At 32.1% G+C, this 13,851-nt stretch overlaps 1 protein-coding gene across 3 annotated transcripts in view; it reads left to right on the forward strand.

The window, feature by feature from the left end:
- Positions 1-670: 670 nt before the first annotated feature.
- LOC134690651 (uncharacterized) overlaps positions 671-13,851 on the forward strand; it is a 28,542-nt gene continuing 15,361 nt past the window's right edge. The window contains exon 1 of one of the 3 annotated variants that reach the window (XM_063550644.1): positions 671-807. The gene's annotated coding sequence lies outside the window, so the exon portion shown is untranslated. Of the gene's footprint in view, positions 808-1,780; positions 1,968-8,399; positions 8,474-13,851 lie in introns of those variants that run through there. The other 2 variants (XM_063550643.1, XM_063550646.1) reach the window with 2 other exon arrangements.

Below are 13,851 nucleotides of genomic sequence, written 5' to 3' on the forward strand. Positions count from 1 at the left end.
TTCTGACAAAACAATACATTACAATACAAATGATATAACATTAAACTATTCTCATGTAACAATTGGAATGATAAAATCTTATGTTTGACAGAAAATCGATAATCAGGTGTTATTTTACAAAATGATTATTGATTTCAATGCTACAATAATAATAAACACCTGTCCTTTATGTGAAATGTATCAGTTTCTTTCTCCGGCATGCGACAGTGCTTCTACACTATATTTACAGTAAGTCTTTATTCATTATCGGTTTTCATTCTAACATAAAATTACTTTATTGATACATTGAAGTGCGTCGACCCGTCAAACAATTGTACTTACAATAGTATCATTCGAATCATATCTGGGTTTTTTCTCTGATCTGCTCTTGATGATGAGAATTTTTACGACCTTGACACACTGGCACGGTCGGTAACTTTTTCTCTTTTGGAAGCACCACTCGGAATGTATTGACAAAATATCAATAATATATATATATATATATATTCTTTATTCATAAAGCTTATAGGTATCCAGTACAATATCTCAAATAAACACTCAATATTGACTGGCAGTAAGAATGTTTGGTCACAATGTGACAAGAATGTGCCATTGTTTATACAGACATTTTTTGCTAAACAAAAGTGTCAACAGACCGTAAGATAATTACGTGAAACATACCTGTAATAAAACAGCTGATTTTTACCTGTAATTGAAAAAAAAGTATCATTTAAATGATCATACATGGAGAAATTGAGAATAACACATGTGAGAGGATAATACAATCAATGATTAATATTTTTTTAATTTCTGGATATAAATAAAAAGGTAAGTTGTTATAGGAAATGAAACGTTATAATGTAAAATATTCTAATCAAAATGAAAAATATAATTAATATAAGGATGTTTATATAGTGTCATAAAAAAGATACGAATCTTTGATTTTACATAAACACTGATCGACCATAGCAGCAGAGCTTTGTATTAGGCTAAAAAAAAGTAACTTGTAGATAAGAACATGTGTTTTCTATAACATCTTTGAAAAAATTAGGGTAGGTAAAGATTTTATTTTTTTTTATCATTTTTGTTACATTGAGTCTATGGAATGGACATTCTGACTTTAACAGTGGTTATTGAAAAATGAAAAAAAAATAGGGTAGGCTTTTTTTGAGTTAAAAAAGGGAGGGTAGGGTTATAGGAAATACACATCTTTTTTTATTTGGCCTTGTGCAATCCTCCGGTTACTTCCGTCTTGTGAAGAAAGAGATTATTTCATAAGTGAAATTTTTAAAGTTTGTGAAGACTATATTATTCAAACTACTGAGCAATTCAGTTTAGAAAATAATGTTTTAAAGATCAGTGATTTCCTTTATAACGAAACAAATACATAACCCTCCCCCCCATAAATCCGCCTATGATTTTCATCAAGCATAAGGAAAAGAAAGAATATTAGGGAGTATCCGTGAGACTTTTAAAACGATTTTTATCATTTCAAAATGTTCTCCAATTTGTCTTTGAGGACTTTGAGATTTGAAATTAGTTTGTTCACGAATGTATGTATTAAAATATCTAAATTCTCTAAATGAATAATTGATTGACCCCCGTGTTGACCCTGTAATTGACAATAAATAAGATTACTATGTAATAATATGTCATACTGTGACGTAACATTACATTGAACAATTTACTCATTAAAATACCTACTGAGATTATACCATTAAATTTAATTGATCAACAAATAGAAAGAAGAATGGATAGTAAATAGAGAGAAGAATAGATATTGTCCTCGTTTGTTACGTAAAGTAAATACCACATGCTTTACCCAATAAGCCCGGGATCTAACACCTCGCAGTAGAATTTGATTATTTGAATTTTTCTTTGTACAATAAACTGTGTAAAATAAAATATAGCGAAAGTGGTAGAATTTTTCCTAAAACGAACAAAAATGAAATAACTGCAGAGGAATGGGTGATAAAAAAACATTGAGGGTGAGTCTCATTTATTTCTTTATTGTCAATGAGAAAATAATTTTACTAGTAACTATTTAATAACAAGTTATATAGATCATTGAAGTAAATTGAACGTCAAAATTTAATACTTCTATCTGGGACTAACTGTTACTTTAATAGTCCCAGCTGCTATACACTGGCGTGTGGTTAGTCTTTCATTGTGTATCATGATTTGGGATTTCAAAACCATTAACTGGCAAATATACTCCAAAAAGTCTATAACGAATGGAGCTTCAAATTTATAAAACAGTCATCAAATGGATTTGCATAGTAAGATTATAACTTTACAAATTCTTGTAGCCATTAAATTATCCTTTGAAGACCTTACTTTAACATTCAGATAGCAGTACATGTTTTGTTACTTATAATGCCAATTTAGAATAAAACCATATTTCATTTTAATTTAAATCTGTTACAACCTTGCATTGAAGTTTTTTTTTAATCAGTATATTGGTATTATTCCATAAACTATTTAGCACTTAACTGTTCTATAAATATGTTTCATATTAGCTCTTTACCTTATTTCATACTGGGAATGTTCTAGTCGGATTATGAAATTTGCAAATGCATCTTAAACATCTTCAATTGCAACAACTAAATAAATGGTCTGTATATGCACACGCTGTGGCCACACAATCGCACAGCTATGTTATTTCTTAGATGTAAACAAGTTTAAATTGAAAACAACGAATAAATCTATGATTGCGTTGGACATGTTGGATAAATATCGTAATTTTTACACGTGTGCATGCAAAACATTTCTTGATATGGATACAACACACTCAACATTTTCCAAAAGACAAAAAAAGTGAAAAAGTACATTTTAATAAAACGCAATTACATGTATTTAGACAGTATTACTCATTCTTCTCAACTATAATTTCAACATATATATATCTAAACTATTTCTTTTTACATATGTTTATGTACGTTATTTTTCGTGTTTTTGTCAATTTTCTCATTTTTTTTATTTTTTTTTAACTTCTTTTCATGTTATCACATCGTATATTTTGCATTCTATAACCTTTGGCACTAGGTTGGTTATATGAAAATAAACTGTCTATCTCTATATATTTTTTGTAAGTTAATATATAGACGAGACAGAATAATGATTATAAAAAACGAATCATTTATTCTGTAAAAACGAATTTTCCAATTACTGAGAAGAAATGGCCAGACATGGTTAACTATAACATTAACGTGTTATCTGACCATCTTTATCTTGTAATCAGGTCAATTTACCGATGACCGGAAAGATAGGTTTTTGTTGACACAACAGAAATCCAATGTTAGATTTAAATCTCTTGCATGTTGAAATGTATATAATTTATTGTATTGTATCTCTCTGTCTGTGCCCCAATAATACTTGCAGATAATCTTTTGTGAAATTTTGAAGTTCGGTGCAAATTAACAAGGATAAACGCGTTAAATAACAAACAATTAGAAATATACGACGATTTGTAACAAAGCAGTATTCAATGTATTTCAAGTTTTATAGAAAGTATTTGTTAGGGAGTAACCATTAACTTTAAGGGGAAAAAAGAGGGAGGGGGGATTAGGATGCTTTTTAGGAGAAAACCTTGTTGCTCCCTCAGAATCACGCGGCAAAGCAAAATTGATATCAAAACAGAATTTTTACTAAAATAACATTTTGATAAAATCAAATGCCGACGTAATTATAAAGAAAATAACATACCAAATGAGACGCCTGCTTAGAATTGGAGATATATGTTACAGAAATTTTAAAGCCAACAACTGAATAAAACTAGATATATATGCAGAGGCGGATCATCAGTTGAGGGGGAGGGTCCCGAGCCCCTTTTTGTGAGAAAAATTGGGTTGATAACTGAAGCATGACCAGAGCGGGCCTGTAGCTCTTATAAACAATCAGTGAGCCCCCACTTTTGACACTTTCTGTATCCGCCACTGATATACTTGTATTGTTAATTTAGTCGTAGATGTAGAGTGGGGTGCTCATTTTCGCCATATCTTTCCATGTTTTCTTCAGTTTATGTTCAGGTCTTTATGTTTTTGAAGTATACTGATATTTCTATATGAAGATAACTTCAAATGCAAAATATTCTTAGCTTGAAACCGTGATGTTTAAACTTTGAGTAATATCATCTGAAAAGTTGAATTAAAGGGTGTTTGAAATTTCCTAATTTTTTGTCAACGGGGGTCTCATATTCGCCGTTTTTTACATATCTATTTTAAACCAAATAACTGCAGCTTCAAACAATATTTATCAAATAAATTTCATAATAGACGAAAAGCAGACATTTGAAAGGTGTAAAAAAACTGAAGTTTAGGGCAATCAGTAAAAGAATTACTAAAGGAATGCTTCTTTGAAATCGTTTTTGTCATGCATGAAATTGTCTGAAAATCGTTGTCCATTTTTCGGTCCTATAATTAAACGGCATATTTCTTCCATTTCAACCATCCTTTGAAGTTTTTACACCTCAAAATCATTAAACGGCGAAATTGTGTCCACGGCGAATATGAGCGCCCCACTCTACATCTATGATTCTATCGTTTATTAATCGGTTACCTGACATAACAACCGTATATATACTTATGTTTGTAATATAACTTTATAATGTTTTAAGGGGGAGCAACACTTGTTTATTTTTTAGTTATAAACATCGCCATACTTTATATTTGTAGCCTTGTAGCTCAAATTAACCCCCATCTGTTCAACAACGAAAATAATTCTTTAAGGGGGATATTGGAAGGAGGAGCAACACTTGTTTATTTTTCAGTTATAATTAAACATTGTCATACTTATTTGATTTCAAGATTTAAGACTTATTGATAACGCTCAGACACATAAATGTGTAACATGAGGTCAAAGTATAATACATAAACAATTGAATGACGAAATGAGCATGCAGTACTATCTAAACACATAGAAATACAATAATAATGGTAAATATTCTAGAATAAACAAGCAATTTTCTTAATAAAATTCTTTGTAACCTTCTAGTTCGAACCCCCATCTGTTCAACAACGAAAATCAGTATACACTTATATCAATTAAAGATCATTAAACAATTAACATTACTTTTTCATAAAACAAATTAAAACTTCTCAATTATTTATGATCTTTTATAAATATAACATTGTATAACTGACAAAAAAATTAATAACAAAATATTTGCCGAGTCTTATAGGAATGAAATATTCTTATTATTATTCATAATGTAATACGATTTTTTTAATCGACATTTTCAGGGTCACGTGATTGTTGTTTTTGTAAAAGATTTGCACATTAACCACAAAGCCAACCATTGTTAATCGTGACAGAATAAAGTACTGTATTAAAATCAGATTCTTTCAATTTAATTTACTAATAAAACATCTTGTTGGGATTTTTAAAGTTTATAAAAATAGAAACCAATTGTCGTAAGTGGGTTAGTAAGAAGTGTATGTATACACACACAGAACTAAGGACGGGGCTTTAAAAGATTGTTTATATTGTTATGTTCTGTAGATGCGACTTGTGCAATACACATGTATACATCTTATTGTTAGGAATAATATATAATAACACGGAAATTATAGTTATTGTATGAAATTACATAAGATCTAAAGGTAAAGTTATTTTAGATTATACTATTATTTCATACAAGTTATATAATGAGTTATTCTTTCAATAAAAGCATGATTTAATTAAAACGACAAACGACGATTTACTTTTGGACCCAATAATTTACTTTAAACAGACTACAGTGAATTTAAGTATAAAAAGTAAAATCCTCAAAATACTGAACATCAACGGGGAAAATTTCAAACAGGAAAGTCCCAAATCACAAGGCAAAATCGACATTTTTCAAACACATGAAACAAATGGATAACATAATATTAATGGTATATTTCACCATGACCAGCTAAATTAATTCTCTGACCAGTTACGTGTTTCTTATTACCAGTAAGTTCATGTATTTTGGTGAACTCCTCACTGACTAGTTCACGTGTCTCTAATCCAAGGCATTTTGATGTGTTTTTTCCTGACCATAGTTCAATTTTTCGACCTTTACCGTAGTTCAAATTTTCCCTTACCTTAGAAACCACGATTAACATATATTTTAAACTATAATATGAAATTAAAGAGACCTAGAAAAAATTAATTGCACGATTTCTCTATCTCATTATATCTATGTTTAAATCGCTTATATATGACCGTCGGCAGTCTTCGGAGGTCAATTCGATAGTTAATTAGATAACGTTTAGACTACAGTACACACGAAACGAGGATATAAGTTATCAAGCCCAGGGTTGGCAAAAACCCGGGTTTTATGAGTATTGCCCAGCCCAGTGGGAAATACTGTGAAAACCCGGGTTTTACTGGGTTTAAGTGGGTAATACTGGGCAATGCTGGGTAATATAAAATACTGATCTGAATTTTATGGAGTATACAGTGATCAAACACAAATGTTATAAAAGATATAACCTGTTTTGCTTGTCTGGATTGGTAAAACTGTAAATATAAAGCAAAATTATTTTTTTAATAAATATAACTCCTATTTAGAAATAACAATTACATGTAAGAAAATTACATTTGAATAATGTCTTTGTACTGTCACTAATTAGTAAGTAATTATTCAGATTAGAATACAGATATTTGATTATGTAACAATAATCAGCCCTTTCAATTCTATAAGTGTTAATGGCAAGACCCTTAGGGTGTTTATTTAGCAATATGAATGTATAACATTTGAAATTAACAATTCACTTAGACATTGCAAAAAAAATAAATTTCAAGTATAAATTAATATTGAAACAATACTTGGTAATAACAAGGTATTCTTAAAGGTGCAAATTGATTTGTTTTTCATTACTTTAGAAATGACTGTCAATGGTTATCTGTATATAAAGTATATATTTAGCTGTAATACTATGAAACTACACCAAAACTTTACTATTTTGTGTTAAAATAAGCTTAAAAATTCATATTGCCCAGTAATGCCCAGTGTTCCCCATTTCTGGGAGTATTGCCCAGCCTGGGAAAACCCGGGTTTTCCCACCCGGGAATTCCCGGGCGGGTAATACTTTGCAAACCCTGATCAAGCCCCTGTCTTGTAAATTGTTTATTTTTGACTTATTATAATTTGGATATTTACGTTTTAGTATGTTATAAATTATATACATGATATATGAGAATTCGAGTCAAATCTGTGAAAATTAAATTGACAGCTAATGCCCCTGAATAATGTCTTTGTACTGTCACTAATTAGTAAGTAATTATTCAGATTAGAATACAGATATTTGATTATGTAACAATAATCAGCCCTTTCAATTCTATAAGTGTTAATGGCAAGACCCTTAGGGTGTTTATTTAGCAATATGAATGTATAACATTTGAAATTAACAATTCACTTAGACATTGCAAAAAAAATAAATTTCAAGTATAAATTAATATTGAAACAATACTTGGTAATAACAAGGTATTCTTAAAGGTGCAAATTGATTTGTTTTTCATTACTTTAGAAATGACTGTCAATGGTTATCTGTATATAAAGTATATATTTAGCTGTAATACTATGAAACTACACCAAAACTTTACTATTTTGTGTTAAAATAAGCTTAAAAATTCATATTGCCCAGTAATGCCCAGTGTTCCCCATTTCTGGGAGTATTGCCCAGCCTGGGAAAACCCGGGTTTTCCCACCCGGGAATTCCCGGGCGGGTAATACTTTGCAAACCCTGATCAAGCCCCTGTCTTGTAAATTGTTTATTTTTGACTTATTATAATTTGGATATTTACGTTTTAGTATGTTATAAATTATATACATGATATATGAGAATTCGAGTCAAATCTGTGAAAATTAAATTGACAGCTAATGCCCCTGAAATTCTTCATTTTTATAACGATACCACAGAAAATTGTTGATGTGAACTTTGGGGTCCTTTATACCTGAGTATGAGGTATGGGCTTTGCTCATTGTTGAAGGCCGTACGGTGACCTATAGTTGTTACTTTCTGTGTCATTTGGTCTCTTGTGGAGAGTTGTCTCGTTGGAAATCATACCACATCTTCATTATATGTATTATAATGATAAACTAAGTTACTTTGTACCAGAGACAAACGTATTTTACTACAAATCTCAGTTCGTGTGTGAAACCCAGAAAACGTGTTGTTGACCTGATTATGATTAATATAACAAAAGGACAATTTCAATATAAACTTATGTTCAAACTGTCAAAATTTGTCAGGAATTCAACAGTTTAAGGTCTAATAACTTTGTAACACAGAATGTAATTTTTCTAATTGTCCTGTTTACATCACTAAGAAATGTGATAACTATCATTTTATGTCAATATTTTCCACTTTAATAACTACACTTGTAGACTACTATAGATTAGATGTATTTTACCCAATGTTTCAGTGGTGTTTCATTACCGCATTCAAAGTTAAATCTTTTATACGGATACACGATTTTATATAACTTGCTCGTTGTATTAGTGATAAACGATGAATATTTAAAGGTAGGAATTTTTCATAATTTTACACAAAAATAATTGTATAATACTAAAATTCTCATCCCCAAGTAAGAATAAATAATCCCATGAAAAGGAGTAATTATTTCCCGTTTGTTCCATTATGAACGAGAGGAACATTTTGTTGAAATAGTTCATAGTAAGAAAGCAAACAAACGAATTTTCAAAACGATTTAGAGCTTGTAAAATTGTGTAGTGACCTATTGTTCAAGACTATATTGAGCAGCGTCGGATAGAAATCGACCTTCTGAAATTCCCGTATACATGTACATATATAAGACTTTTGTTAATTTTATAATTTTTAAAAACGAAATATAAGATGAATTTATTCTGTTTTGTGGGCTTCTTATATCAACTCAATTTTCAAACAGATAGACACTTTCTCTTTACTTTTTAACCCAAAATTACTTAAATAAGGCCGTTAGTTTTCTCGCTTGAATTGTTTTACATTGTCTTATCGGGGCCTTTTATAGCTGACTATATCCGCTCATTGTTGAAGGCCGTACGGCGACCTATAATTGTTAATGTTTGTGTCATTTTGGTCTTTTGTGGATAGTTGTTTCATTGGCAATCATACCACATCTTCTTTTTAAAATAACACACATATTGACATTTGTATAAGGGAGCTACCATTTGATTTTTATGGGGGGGCTAGGATGAAAAATTTTGTCCTGCTTTTTTTTTTAGCTGTAATCTCTGTCCTGCCTTTTTATTTTTCACTCTGTTCGGTCCTGCCTTTTTTTTAGTTTAATCTGACTTTTTTTTTTACCTTAATCGTCGTCCTGACTATCTTTTTTTTGCAAGTGTCTCATCCTGCCTTTTTTTTTTACTCAAAACTCCTGTCCTGCCTATTTTTTTCAAATTTCATCCTAGCCCCCCCATAAAAATCAAATGGTAGCTCCCTAAGGTTGATGGTTTCTACCCGATGCTGCCCATACATACTGTATTGACTTGTAGATGTTTGTCGTAGAGTTGCTGCCTCATTGACATAGTCACAACTTCTCATATACACATTTAAATCAGTCTATATAAATAGAACTGTATTTAGGTTAAGAAAATTTAATAAGATTTGGTGGGTGGGATATAATCAGTAGTATATCTTTTAAACTATCTGTATATGTAAATAGATAAATAAAGATGTATTATAACTTACTGACTATACAAATAAACGATCATAAATAGAGGAATACATGTAAACTTCTGTAGGTAAGGTCTAAGTCTACTTCAACTTCTGGTATATGTATAACAAACCATGGGAAAATTATTGATAGACTTCAACGAATATTTCCATACGGTGACATACCTCCTTGTTTGTTTCTTAAATTAATATTAAACACTTTCTGAGGAAAGAGATTTGCCTCAACAGACATGTTTAACCCCGCCACATTCTGTATGCGCCTGTCACAAGTCAGGCAGCGGTCGGTTAAGAGAGCCGAGGTCTGTTCCCTCCCTTGTATGGGAAAATATGTTTGATTATTTAGGGAATCACCGAAGAATGACTCGGCGGGACCCCTCTAACATAGTCAGTGCCCCCTTCACTTTATGAATAAATTCTGGATACGATACTATCAAGAACCTATAGTTTGATAGTTGTATAGGAGTTTATTTTTCGTTAATTGTTTTCGTAAATTGTTTGGTAATAAATGGGCCAATAGTTTTTCTCAATTAAATTGTGTGTATTTTTTTCATGTTAGGTTCTTTTATAGCCGACTATACTGTATGCTTTTTCTCTTCCGGTTCACTTGAACTTTGATGGAAAGTCGTCTCCTTGGCAATAATGCCCCATCTTCTTATTTTTAAATTTCCCTGGTGCACTTGAGCAAAATTAAATTTGAATCATTTCCCATCAGGGGAAAGGTAATCAAGTCAACTCTGAATTCGACACTCTTCCGCCAGGATCAGGGTATAAGAAGTGTTTATCATATTATAATTTAGCAGAACCTTCTTTGATGCACGCATCACTTTTTCAAATATTTTCAAACATTGATGTCCAAGTCAATATTCAGAAAAAAAACCAACATATATTGTTGAGAAAAACATTAAGTTAAGAGGTATGGGGATGGGGGAGGGCAGTGAAAAAACTGATTCATGTCGTCCCTAAGTCAACCCTGAATTTGTCCCTCTTCCGCCCGGGTCAGGGAAAGAATGACAATCATGTTCAATATGAGACTTTTGTACGGTAACTTTTTCGTGGTAAAAAAATGGTTGATTACATAGGGCATCACTGAAGCGTTCTTGGAGCGCCCCCACCTTTTAGGTCAGTCAGCGGGCCCTCTAACAAAAAGTTCTGGATCCGCCACTGTCTTGTACAAACAAATTTAAAGGTACATCTTTCCCTATAATATAAGTTGAATAGACATGTCACATACCATACATATAATTATGACAGTAGTTAAGATTAAATTGTTTTGATGTGTGGGAGTCCGGTATAAGTAGTTTATAATCACTTCAAATATTATAACATATCGTCATGCATGCAGTTAAAAGCAAATAGATATTTTAATTATTAACGAAAATGTATGTGTATAATACAATGTCAAATCCACAGGATTTGTCACAATACATTCATAATAGGTACAACATGCATAGGCAAATATTATAAAGTACAAATGATAATACTAATTATCATTATTATGAAAACAATAGTCAGATAAATAAAAAGGATCCAAATATCTATAAAAATAAGATGTGGTATGATTGCCAATGAGACAACTCTCAACAAGAGACCAAAATGACACAGAAATTAATAACCATAGGTCACCGTACGGCCTTCAACAATGAATAAAGCCCATACCGCATATATAATCAGCTATAAAAAGCCCCGAAATGACAATGTAAAACAATTCAAACGAGAAAACTAACGGCCTTATTTATATAAAAAAAAGAACGAAAAACAAATATGTAACACATACACAAATGACAACCACTGAATTACACGCCTGTGTAATATTTTCGTAAAGGATTGACTACTACACGTAACTCTTTAACTAATTGTAAGGTCATTTGTTTATATTGGTTTCGTAATTTTCGTACATTAAATAAAAAGAGACATCGTTTTATATATGTTTCATACGTAACTTAATTTAAATGGGGTTTACTATCTGCTCACAGTGGTTCCGTTTTAAGAAGGAGTGTGCCATTCAATGATAGATGATGTATTACCCAAATTTAATGCAGTATTTAAAATACGAATTTAAAAGATCAGATTTATATGAAATCTAAGGAAAGGCTATAGATATTAGATGTCAGGGAGGAGAGTTAATAAAACCACCACGTAAAAAATCATTATACACGTCATATTTGGTACGGTATTGGTTTACAATAGGACACAATGACTGTGTAAATTATAATCTATTACGTTTTCTAAACTAGGAAAGGAAACAATGTAAACGTGAGTGTATGCTACATGTTTTTTTAGGGTTGACCGTGACTGACATAAAGGGAGAGGGGCTCCAGTCATGCTTTAATGATTCCCTATTTAATCAGCCAAATGTGTCCCACAAAAAGCCCCCCCCCCCCCCTTTCCCCCAGATCAGCCTTTGCTTGAAGTGGACATAACATTTGTTTCATCTTTTGAATAGGGCATATGCATGTTTGAAGTTAATAACTTGACTTCAAGTTGGCGCTTAAACATTAGTGAGCTGATAGTTTATTAATAAAGCAGGTTCTAAACAAGGTTGTCTAACATATAGGGAGCAGAAAACAGTTCTAACAATGAACATTTTTTTCATGGTGAGTTCGAGTTATGAGAGCATGTATCGATTGAGTTTTTTTTTTAGAAAGAAAATATTTTCAAAAAAGAACCGCGGTGAAAATGGTACAATTGAATAAGACAGCATAATAGTGTTTTTAAACATAAATAATAGAGAAAACTCGGCAAAAAATAAAACGAATAGAAGAATGGTTAAATATAAAATCCAGGACTGAAACCCCTATCCCTCTCCTTGTTTATCAAAAGTCAAAGAAAATCCAGGACTGTAACCCCTATCCCTCTCCTTGTTTATCAAAAGTCAAAGAAAATCCAGGACTGAAACCATATCCCTCTCCTTGTTTATCAAAAGTCAAAGAAAATCCAGGACTGTAACCCCTATCCCTCTCCTTGTTTATCAATAGTCAAAGAAAATCCAGGACTGTAACCCCTATCCCTCTCCTTGTTTATCAATAGTCAAAGAAAATCCAGGACTGTAACCCCTATCCCTCTCCTTGTTTATCAAAAGTCAAAGAAAATCCAGGACTGAAACCCCTATCCCTCTCCTTGTTTATCAAAAGTCAAAGAAAATCCAGGACTGAAACCCCTATCCCTCTCCTTGTTTATCAATAGTCAAAGAAAATCCAGGACTGAAACCCCTATCCCTCTCCTTGTTTATCAAAAGTCAAAGAAAATCCAGGACTGAAACCATATCCCTCTCCTTGTTTATCAAAAGTCAAAGAAAATCCAGGACTGAAACCCCTATCCCTCTCCTTGTTTATCAAAAGTCAAAGAAAATCCAGGTCTGAAACCCCTATCCCTCTCCTTGTTTATCAATAGTCAAAGAAAATCCAGGACTGAAACCCCTATCCCTCTCCTTGTTTATCAATAGTCAAAGAAAATCCAGGACTGAAACCCCTATCCCTCTCCTTGTTTATCAATAGTCAAAGAAAATCCAGGACTGAAACCCCTATCCCTCTCCTTGTTTATCAAAAGTCAAAGAAAATCCAGGACTGTAACCCCTATCCCTCTCCTTGTTTATCAATAGTCAAAGAAAATCCAGGACTGAAACCATATCCCTCTCCTTGTTTATCAATAGTCAAAGAAAATCCAGGACTGAAACCCCTATCCCTCTCCTTGTTTATCAATAGTCAAAGAAAATCCAGGACTGAAACCCCTATCCCTCTCCTTGTTTATCAATAGTCAAAGAAAATCCAGGACTGAAACCATATCCCTCTCCTTGTTTATCAATAGTCAAAGAAAATCCAGGACTGTAACCCCTATCCCTCTCCTTGTTTATCAAAAGTCAAAGAAAATCCAGGACTGAAACCCCTATCCCGCTCCTTGTTTATCAATAGTCAAAGAAAATCCAGGACTGAAACCATATCCCTCTCCTTGTTTATCAATAGTGAAAAAAAATCCAGGACTGAAACCCCTATCCCTCTCCTTGTTTATCAATAGTCAAAGAAAATCCAGGACTGAAACCCCTATCCCTCTCCTTGTTTATCAATAGTGAAAGAAAATCCAGGACTGAAACCCCTATCCCTCTCCTTGTTTATCAATAGTCAAAGAAAATCCAGGACTGAAACCCCTATCCCTCTCCTTGTTTATCAATAGTCAAAGAAAATCCAGGACTGAAACCCCTATACCTCTCCTTGTTTATCAAAAGTCAAAGAAA

This window comes from Mytilus trossulus, chromosome 11, assembly GCF_036588685.1.
Source record: "Mytilus trossulus isolate FHL-02 chromosome 11, PNRI_Mtr1.1.1.hap1, whole genome shotgun sequence".
In the NCBI taxonomy this organism is placed as follows: domain Eukaryota; kingdom Metazoa; phylum Mollusca; class Bivalvia; order Mytilida; family Mytilidae; genus Mytilus; species Mytilus trossulus.